The sequence below is a fragment of the Pogona vitticeps genome, chromosome 5 (assembly GCF_051106095.1).
Source record: "Pogona vitticeps strain Pit_001003342236 chromosome 5, PviZW2.1, whole genome shotgun sequence".
Taxonomy (NCBI): Eukaryota; Metazoa; Chordata; class Lepidosauria; order Squamata; family Agamidae; genus Pogona; species Pogona vitticeps.
The window spans coordinates 117,636,049-117,643,467 of record NC_135787.1 but is presented as its reverse complement, the minus strand read 5'-3'; the positions used below and the strand labels follow the sequence as shown (position 1 = coordinate 117,643,467).

General features: G+C 39.5%; 1 protein-coding gene across 1 annotated transcript in view; it reads right to left on the bottom strand.

Annotated features, from left to right (window-relative positions):
* Positions 1-387: 387 nt before the first annotated feature.
* The window catches only part of PRKAR2B (protein kinase cAMP-dependent type II regulatory subunit beta), a 70,158-nt gene continuing 63,126 nt past the window's right edge, over positions 388-7,419 (bottom strand). Inside the window, exon 12 of the mRNA XM_020813083.3 lies at positions 388-477. The gene's annotated coding sequence lies outside the window, so the exon portion shown is untranslated. The remainder of the gene's footprint in view (positions 478-7,419) is intronic.

Sequence of the window (7,419 nt, the reverse complement as noted above, 5' to 3'; positions counted from 1 at the left end):
GAAACAACTGAAAAGAATTGAAAATAAAATTGAAATATCTGACATACTCTGGTCATTCCACAGGGGGTAAATGTATCACAAGACAGAAAAAAACATAGAAAAAAAGGCAAGCAAAAATCATCAGAAGAATAGAATACCTTACTCTGAAGGGAAAATTACCATATGCTCCTCAACCTCACTTAAATTATATGGTTGTTTGGGCATTTTAAAAAATGCAGGTGGGCTCACGGAGAATTACCTAAAAGTCTCTGCAGGTATAGATAATTTTATTTCTTCCTCGTACTATATGGTATTATTCATTTATTCAAATATTTATTTGCTGAAAATAGTTTTGGCTCACTTGTCCATAAAATAACAAAGGCTAGAAAATAGTATAAACACTTCATAGAAAATCACCATATATTTAATACAAACAGCAACATTAACATTTAAAAGGTCAGAAGATGAAAAGAAGCCAAGAACCATCTGAAGAGAATCCTGGAGAAAAACAAAAGAAAGCAATCAGATAAAATGTCAGAAGGTAGAGGTAGAATGAACATAATAATAGAAACTGAAAGAGCAGAAGAAATGTGACACAAACTCCTGAGTTATCAACTGTGTCCAGCAGAGGGAGTGCTAATGTGTTACTGATACATGACTACAATATTTTGCATTTGTACAATAATGCAGTAATCACTGGGTGTTGTCTAAATGAACGCATGTCACAGGAACCACAGTCTATAATCTCATTCTGCTTCAAAATCTATAGCCTGCTGATTCATGAAAAATTCATGAAAAACTTCCACTGATTTAGCAAAACAATCTACTGACTCGTGACAAATGTCCTCTATTCAAAATTATTTATTAATTTTGTACATTTCAAATTGTCACAACTTATATAGGTACCATAAAAAAGAAACAGTAAAAAGATGGAATATTAATTTTCAAGAAAAGGGTGTGATACACAATTGTCCTCTGGGAGACAGGGGTGGGGGTAGAGGATAATTCCTTATTTTGTTTTTTGTTTGTTTTTTAATCTGCTCTATTCAAAAGATGCAGGGGAGGTTACAATGCTTTTTTAAACAAAATACAGAAAACAGAAGAACACACACATACAGTACAAACATATCAAAATAAGAATTCCTAAATCCCATTAAGTTTAAATACAGCAGTTAAAACCAGCCTACCCAAAGCCAGCTCAGATAGGAAGTTGTGATCTTTTTGGAAGATGTACTGGTTTAGGCTTCAGCTCAGTTCTTGTAAGAAGTGACACAATAGTTGCCATCATGCCTGAATAAATGAGAGGCCTGCTGAGTCAGCCTATTGGTCCATCTCAATAGCCAAAATTCTGCTACACAGTCAAGCCAGCAGGAATGCAATGGCATAACTTGCAGAAGCAAATTGCTGCCAATTAACAAGTCCCCACTTGGATTTCTGGTCATCCATCAGGAAACATGAGTTGCACACAAAGAGAAATCAAAGCAGAGGCTAAATAATCAGCAACGATCTATTGTGGGTTATGCCACTGCCTTTTTGTCAGCATAAGTACATAACAAGATTTTGCCCAGCACAACTTAATCTGGCAATGGCTCTAAAACTTGAGGCAGAGATCCATTTTAGCCTTGCCTCTTATGATCCCTGCTAAAGATTGCATTTCTGCATATAGAGCATATGGTCTCTATGTGAGCCAGAGATCAGAAATTTTCCTTTCTTAAACTACAAATCCCAGAATTTCCCACCAAGCAGATCAGCCACAATAGCCACAGTAGTGGGATCCCAAAAGCAACCTTTTCTAATTCTATGGTTACCCACGTTTATACAGTTGTGTGCAGCCTGTGTTCCCCCTATTTAACATTTATATGTCAATGATAACTAATGTCATAGAATTTAAATGAAACCTGAACAAATCAGTTATCATTAACGAGGGTAAAGCAGATTCAACACCGACATAATGTCCAATAAATGGTTTCAAAGTAGCTCTGGGAGCAAGCTGGGCATAGCCAGGGCTGCAGTGTAATTCCACATCTCCAGTCCCTGTTCCAGTCTTGTGTACACAAGTCAGATCTGCCCTGACTTGGATGCTGTAGTTGTTTAAGGTGCTGTGAATGAAACTGTGGCCCCTGCTTGCCCTGTGTTGATGAACGAGTTTCAATTATTGCAGCCTGGTTATGTGGTCAAGATCCTTGGGGAGGTGAGCGCTACTGCATTCCTGCTGGATCCTTCCTGGCTCATGAAAGCTCCCAGAAATTAACTGGTCGATTGGGTAGGAGGAGTGGTGAATGCCTCCTTACAACAGAGTAGGATCCCAGCATGCTCAAAGGAGGCAATAGGAAGACCATTGTCAAAAAAAAAGAGCCCTCTTTGGACCCCACAATACTGAATAAACTACCAACCAGTATCTAATATCCCTTCTTGGGGAAGGTGCTAGAGTGGGTTGCAGCTTCTCCACTCCAGAGTTTTCTGGATTAAACAAAGCGTCTAGACCCATGTCAATCTGGCTTCAGGCCTGGTTATGGGACAGAGACGACTTTGGTTGCCTTGGTAGATGACTTATGCTGGATACTAGATAAGGGATCTGTGTCCCTGTTGGTTTTGCTGGACCTCACAGAGGCTTTTGATACTATCAGCCACAATATCGTCCTGACCCGTCTCTCTGGAATGGGACCTGAAGGGTACTGTTTTACGGTGCCTCCAGTCCTTCCTGGAGGAGAGAACTCAGAAGGTAGGGCTGGGGACTCCTGTTCAAAACCCTGGCCACTGACCTGTGCAGTCCCCTCAAGGTTCTGTTTTATCTCCTACGTTATTTAATATCTACTTGAAGCCATTGGGAGAGATTACCTGGAGTTTTGGGGTTTGGTGTCACCAGTATGTGGATGACACCCAACTCTACCCCTCCTTGCCACCTAAATCCGAGGGAAGCTACTTTGGCTCTAGATCAGTGTTTGGTATCAGTAATGGATTGGATAAAGATGAATAACTTGAAACGTAATCCAGACAAGACAGAGGTGCTCCTGGTCAGCCAAAAGGCAGATCAAGGAATAGGGATGGAGCAGATATTGGATGGGATTACACTCCCATTGAAAAAACAGGTGTGCAGTTTGGGGGTGCTCCTGGATTCATCCCTGAACCTGGATGTTCAGGTCTCAGTGGTGGCCAGGAGTGCATTTGCACAATTAAAACTAGTGTGGCAGCTACACCCATTTCTTGAGAGTGCAGATCTGGCCACTGTGACACACATCCTAGTTACTTCTGGTCTGGATTACTGTAATGCACTCTACATGGGGCTGCTGATGGAAAGTATCAGGAAACTTCAATGGGTCCAAAATGCAGCAGCCAGATTGCTGACTGGCATGTGTTAGAGGGAGGGAGGGAGGGAGCGCACGCATGCATGCGCACACACACACATCACAGCAGTTCCACTGGCTGCTGATCAGTTACCAGCACAATTTGAAATGCTAATTTTAACCTACAAAGCCCTGAATGATCTCAGTCCAAGCTGTCTCAAAGATTGTATCTCCCATTATGAGATGGCTCAGGTGTTAAGATCTTCAGGAGAGGTTTCAGTCCTGCCACCTTCACAGGTGTGTCTGATGGGGACACAGGAGAAAGCCTTCTCTGTTGCTGCTCCCAGACTTTGAAACTCCCACCCAGAGGAGGCCAGTCTGGCCCCATCTTTACAGTCCTTCCTCAAGCAGGCAAAGACCTTTCTCTTCAAGCAAGCCTTCCCCCAGTAAACCAGCTACCTGTGTGTGATTTTTAGAGATTGTTATACATTATTGCTTTGACTGGATTTTTAGTACTTGTTTTCCACTTTTGTGTTTTCCATTTTTCAGAGTGTCTTATAGAGTTTTGCTTTAACAACGCCTGTTAATATTGTAAGATGTCTTCTTATTCATTGTTCATAGTTTTCAATATTGTTAACCACCATTTGTATACTACCGTGTTTCCCTGAAAATAAGACAGGGTCTTATATTAATTTTTGCTTCAAAAAACAACAACATTACGGCTTGTTTTCAGGGGATGTTTTATATTTTTCATGTACAACGATCTATTGTGTTTCCCCAAAAATAAGACAGGGTCTTATATTAATTTTTGCTCCAAAAATGCATTAGGGCTTATTTTCAGGGGATGTTTTATTTTCACATTTATTTTTACATTTATTCAAATACAGTCATGTCATTGTTTTCTGGTTGCTGCACAATGCTGGAGGGTGGGGTTTCACTTAACTGGGCCTTATTTTGGGGGCAGGGCTTATATTACGAGCATCCTGAAAAATCATGCTAGGGCTTATTTTCAGGTTAGGTCTTATTTGGAGGGGGGAAGTTATTTTATTCAACTTTAAATATTGTCTTTCATTATTTGTAAGCTGCCTTGGGTCCTTTTTCAAGGAGAAAGGTGGGATAAAATATTTTAAATAAACAAGTAAAATAAATACATGACCATCTTATTTTAAAGAGGAAACATTCTGTTTTTGAACTTATGAAACTTTGTAAGAAGTGAAATAACAAAAAAGTGTTTGTTTTTTACATTCTGCTAATGTGGCATTAATATGTTCCAGGACACCAGGAATGTTGCCAATTCCTACTTATGGTTTTTTTTAAAGATGCAAATATATTTGACTTACTGTAGCTTCTTCTTCTGAAACAACATAGCTTCATGGCTGAACTAGAATTTTAAACCAGGTTTCCCTGGTTGAAAATTAATACTAGTACACGTACATTGGTTGCCACCTGTGAAAAGCTAGACATTGTGAAGTACACTGGTAAACCATAGCAAATTGCTTCCCCTATTCAGGATTGTCATAAAGCCCCACTGCCTGTGCCACAGCTGGTGGCATATGCCTGCTAAACCACAACACTGACCTAAACGTCCTCCACATTTCTAGCCGAACTGTTCACATTTACCTCAGTACAGTATAAGTAATCTGCAGCCAAACATATAAATGCCCGTCAAAACTGTGATTGAGGAGGTCTCCAAGTGTGGGCATCCAACACTGTCAACTTTGAAAGAAGAGGGAAGTGGGAGGCAAGAGACAAGTAGAGTACAGTGCACACTTCCACAGCCCTTTTCAGTTGACTGATACTACCAAAATTAGCTATGCATTGCTAATTATCTGCTGTGCATACAGCACAAGAGTGCTATTCACAGGCAATAGCTGCAGAGACCGCTTCCTCACAAAGACACATCAGTTCTATTTATTAAATTGATTTATAGACTATTTTGCTCCCTGAAACAGCATTTGAAGTGGCAATACAGTAAAACAACACAAAAGATCTATAAGTATAAATAACCTGTTTCCCATTACACATTGCATCACTATTTGCCATATAATCATATCTTGCTAATAGAAAAGGCTATGAATAAATTCTTACAGTACAATTCTTAAGACCTCCTCACCATCAGAAACAACTATGAACTGAGCTAGTTCACATTTACCATAATTGTATACAGTATTTGAGTACTGCATCCCTAAATATTTATAACATCAGTAGTACAATTCTACAGAAAGGTTAATGGTGCATAATCCACATACAGTGGTCCATAGAAAGTCGAATCTAGACTGCCACATAGTTACAGTGTTTATGCAGGAAATTTTAAATATATAACATTTACAATTGGCTTTTATTTAGGGTTTCATTGGAACTCACTGCCATGTATATAAATCATAATATTCTGTTCCTAAATATTATATAGCAAGTGAACTAACACAAAATATTTAACTGTACTTGGTTAATAACCCAAAAGATATGGGCTATGATCCCAAGAGTTAGTGTAGTTGAGGATTTTATTAATTTTTCACTGAATGCAGGCTCACAATGGTACGTCATAATGCTTTTGGATGTCCCTTTTCTCAAAGGGTATTCTGAAGGGATTTTTTTCAAGTAACATAATTCTTAAAAAAACATAAATTCTGAAACTCCCTTCAGTCTATGAAACTATTTGCATAGTTCCCTGAGTGAAAGCTATGGATTTTGCTGCCTTTCTGTCCAATACATAAGATTATTCATTTGTTCAAATCAAAGACCAAAAGGAATTTTATCTGGAAGATTACATCATTTATATCATAATATATGATATAAATTGTACAATGCTAATAACACTGATCTATAGTAACAAGCTTCTACTAGACTTCGTACTGATCACTAACTGTGAAATGTATTAACATATTAACTTATATATGCATTGTGGAGCTAATATCTCCCTCTTCAGACCAAAATGGAAGCATCTGCTGTATGCCATGTCTGATGGAATAATAGAATTCTATGCTGAAGGATGTTGTCTTTTAAAACTGCTTTCTACATTATGATTTTGAATTAACCCAATGATATTTTCATATAATAGTTTACAGCAATCAAAGATGAAATACAACTGTAATACTGCTCTAAAACTTACGAAGTTTTTCCTGATAGCCTAAATCCGGCTTCCTGTAGATTGAACCCATCATTACATGTCCTGTACTCTAGGATGATTGAAAACAGATCCTGCCCCTCCTCTTTATGATTACCTTTCAAATATTAGAAAAATGCTATTGTATCTCCCGTCAGACTTCTTTTCCCAAGGCTAAACTTGCCCAGTTCTTTCAGTCTTTCCTCACAGGACTTGATTTTCAGTCCCCTGATCATTCTTGCCATCCTCCTCTGATCTAGCTCCAGTCTGTTGGAATCTTTCTTAAAATATGGTGCCCAGAACTGGACACAGTCTTCTAGATGAGGCCTAACCTGTGCTGAACAGAGGGAGACTAGTACTTCATGGGATTTGGAAACTATACCTCCATTAATGCATCCTAAAATAGCATCTACTTTTTTTGCAGCCACATAGCACTGTTGGCTCATATTCAGCTTTTGATGTACGACAATTCCAAAATCCTTCTCACTTCTTGTATTACTGAACCAGGTATTTCCTATCTTGTAACTGTGCATTTGAGCTCCCCCCACCCCAGGTATAGAACTTTGCACTTATCCCTGTTAAATTTAATTCTGTTGTTTTCAGCCCAGTACTCAAGCCTATTAAGATCTTTTGACATTTATTCCTTTCTTCCAAGGTATTAGCAATTTCACCCAATTTTGTGTTACCCTCTAATTTGATCAGTATTTCCTGTACTTTCTCATCCAAGTCATTAATACAAATACTGAAGAGCACCAGGCACAGGACTGGGCCTTGTAGTACCCCACTTGTTACCTTCTCCTTGTCTGAGAAGGAGCCACTGATAAACACTCTCTGAGTATGGAGACCGGCTTGATGCCGCAACGAGATGGCAGCAGGAGGACAGGGCTCTGTCCTCTGGGCTGAATTCTGACCTGTTTGGGACACTCCAGGGTGTCGAAACCACCCCGAAGAGTAGTGAACTGGAGGGGGGGGAAGCCTGTTGATCATGGGGGGGGGGAACAGCGGCCATCCCTGTTTGATCCAGGAAACTCCCCAATCAGCCAACGGGCAGAA